The sequence below is a fragment of the Alligator sinensis genome, unplaced genomic scaffold (genome assembly GCF_000455745.1).
Source record: "Alligator sinensis unplaced genomic scaffold, ASM45574v1 scaffold366_1, whole genome shotgun sequence".
In the NCBI taxonomy this organism is placed as follows: domain Eukaryota; kingdom Metazoa; phylum Chordata; order Crocodylia; family Alligatoridae; genus Alligator; species Alligator sinensis.
In genome coordinates, this window is record NW_005841851.1 from 4,562,313 (window position 1) to 4,565,358 (window position 3,046).

The window sequence follows — 3,046 nt, forward strand, 5'->3', positions numbered from 1 at the left end:
TTTGCTGGGTGGGTGCACCTTTCTTTACTGTTCTTTGCCTTGTATCTGCCCCGGACTGGCAGCCCCCAGGCTTGCGGCGGACTCATCCCCTCTGCGGGACCTTCCCCCTATCCGTCCGTCCGTTTTTAACGGAGTTTGTCTGCGTTTGGCTTCTGCGCTACCACCCCGGGCATCCCCCTTCTCCCTTCCCCCCTCCCCCCGGCAGAGTCCTGCTGCCAGCCCCTGCTGTGCTGCCCGGCGGAGGTTTCCTGCACTAGGGGATTTAGGCGCCCAGCTGTGTGTGTCAAATGTCCCACTTTTTTTTGTTGTTGATTTTAGTTTCTGTTTCACTCCGGCTTTGTGCAAAATATGTGGAGACTTGCAAGCTCCTTCCTCAAAACTGTCCGGTAAGAGCCGGGCGGCTGGTTCCCAGGAGCGGCGGCGGGATGCTGCGTGCGCCCTCGCCCCCAGCTCGCGGGAGTAGTTTGACGCGTTGGTGCTCGGAGGGGGCAGGGAGCGCTGGAAGCCGAGCGGCCCCCTCGCCTCGGCCTTGCAGATAGCTTTGTAACGTAGGGCATGGCAGCTCCAAGGTGAGAGCGCTGTTCAGGTAAGGAGGGGAAAGGTGACTTCGGCTCTGAAGTGCGGGGAAGAGGCTGCAGAGCCTGGCAGGACCAGGCGCGAGCAGAGGCCAGAAAACTCGGACTTTAGGGTTGAAATGTTTTCTTGGAGGAGGAGTTGGGGGGGGGGGGTAGTTTCAAACTTGAATGGAGCCCAGGGGCACGCAAGGGAGGCGCACACACGACCCGGCTCTGGCTTCCAGGGGTGTATTTTGTAATCCAAGCGTGTTCTTACGTCGCCTCGTTGCTCCTGAAGGTCAGCTGGCATTTTGGACGGTCTCTCTGGCCCAGGCCCCACCTTCAGCTGGACGGTGGCTTTCCCCCCTGCTTAGGAGGGAAACGCTTTTCCAAGTGTTGTCCCAGCTCATCCGAAAGAGCCGTGCAGCTCCGCGACCAGCCTTCAAAACAAAACAAAACAACCCCCCAAAGCCCCGAAGCCAAGCGCCTTATTCCAAGAGGGGTTTTGCTTGTTTGCTTCCGTTTGAGCTCTGGAAAAGGGGGACTCGCTGCAAAGTGACCCGCCTGGCCGGGTTGCGCCTTTGTGTTTGCTGCATTTCTTTTTAAAAACGCCGGCCCGGCCGCAGGACCCCGCGGCCTCGAGGGGGACCCACCTGGGCAGCACACGTGTGGCAGCGGGGAACTCGCCTTCCAGGTCACACGAGCAGCTCGGTTTGCAATAAACAGCGGGAAGACATGCCCCATCCACACAGCAGCAGCAACAATAATAATCAGACTCACACTACGACTTAATGTCATTAATAATAATCCTCCTGAAAATGCCAACATTATTAATGCTGTTGTTATTATTACTGCTGCGGTTATCGTCCTTAGATTTGCTGTTATCGTTGTTATTATTATTCAGCCGGGGGAGGAAGGTTGCTTTGGGCCTTGCCCTGCGGCCCAGGTTGGGGTAATTCTTCCCCGCCTTGTGGGGAGCAGCTGCGGCGGGGAGCGCCTGTGCACACACCCGGCCCAGGTCACCTCTAGTCCGTGTCTGTCGCAGGTACACACGTGCGTCCAGCTGTGCAATGCACCGCACCCCTTTCCAGGGCGCGGGAGCCGTGTGTGTGTGTCACACGCGCCCTCCGCCTCGCTGCCCCCCACCCCCCAGCTGCTGGGGTCGGGGAGCGGTAAGTAAGCCGCTGAAGCTTAAGGGCTAAGAGGTTTTCCAGTGCCTGGGTCTGCCGTGCTCGGGAGGGAGAGCTGGGACTTTCTCCAGCTGGGAACGGCGACTCCGCTGCTGCCCTAGGAGCTGCAGGGAAAACGCTGGGCTCGCCCCGCTGCAGCAGGCTGGGAGTGTCTCCTTGGAAGGCTGAGCCCTGATTAAAATCAGGTGTTTAATACAATACAAGGCCCAACGGTTTATGGGGTTTCAGGCGAGGATTTTTTAGGGATCACAGTTCAAAACAGTAGCCCAAAGCTAAGGTTTCCCTCTCCCGGGAGGATGTATTTGCAAAACAGATTAAACCCGGCGCCGGGTGCGTGCATCTCTGTATGGAGTCCAGAGGGCTGCAGCAGGAAGCCCCCGCACGGAGCTCCCCGCACACGCCCATGTGCCCGCTCCTCGTCTGTTAACGCGGGCTTGGATTTGTCCCCGCGCCCGGCTCCTGCGGGAAGGCGGCGGAGCGCGCCGGGCAGGGCGGTAGTGCGGAGTATATTAAAAGCAGGCTCTGCTGTAGAATTTCATTTCATTGGACAATATTTTAAGCAGATGTGGGTCTCTCCAGGGAGCTGAGCCCCTCTACCTGATCTCGGAGGGGGCTGGGGGCGGGGGAGCCGCGCTCCTCGCCGTCTGAAGCCGGCTCCCTGGGCGAGAGGCGAGCCGGAAAAGCAGGCGGCGGGATCGGTCCCCAGCCCGGCGTGGGGGTCGGTCGAGATCCCTTCAGACTGTCACGTCTCCGCCGGGGCAGCAGGCCCCCGGCTTGAAGAGCCACAAATTCAATCACAATAATAAATAGGCCTGGCTAGGGAATAAAGCCTCAGGGCAGCCGTGCGGGGCTCACGCACCCGGCCCTGCTCGTCCTGCCTAAACGCGTGCGGGCGCAGCGCGCAGGCAGGGCACACGCGGAGCCGCGCGGAACAGCCCGGAGTGCGGTGCTCCCGGGCCCTGCGCTCCGCGCACAGCCGCTGGGCCACGTGCTTCCCTTGGGGGGCTTCATTTCATCCTTTTTTTTTAATGGTGCTATTCTTTTATTTCACGGCGTCTCTTATTTGATGGCTCCTTATGGCGACGTGTCTATGTGTAGATGGGCCTCGGTGGTTCCGAAGGACACCAGTGGGCCCCGAATGAATGCAGTGAATGCCCCTGCCCTTGCCCGGCCGCACGCACTCGCCTGCTGCTGCGCGGCTGGGCCGGGGGCAGCGGATCGGCCAAGCGAGCTTCCGCTCCCCGCGCTGTGCCGGCCGCGGGCTCTGGCTCCGCCGCCCGGCCGGGGAGCGCGGGCCCGCCG

General features: G+C 60.8%; 1 protein-coding gene across 16 annotated transcripts in view; it reads left to right on the top strand.

The window, feature by feature from the left end:
• The window catches only part of PRDM16 (PR/SET domain 16), a 459,271-nt gene that overhangs the window by 932 nt on the left and 455,293 nt on the right, over positions 1-3,046 (top strand). For 2 of the 16 annotated variants that reach the window (XM_025211960.1, XM_025212037.1), the window contains exon 1: positions 7-569. The exons of 13 other annotated variants lie outside the window; for them this stretch is intronic. The gene's annotated coding sequence lies outside the window, so the exon portion shown is untranslated. Of the gene's footprint in view, positions 1-6; positions 587-3,046 lie in introns of those variants that run through there. One more of the 16 variants, XM_025212030.1, reaches the window with a different exon arrangement.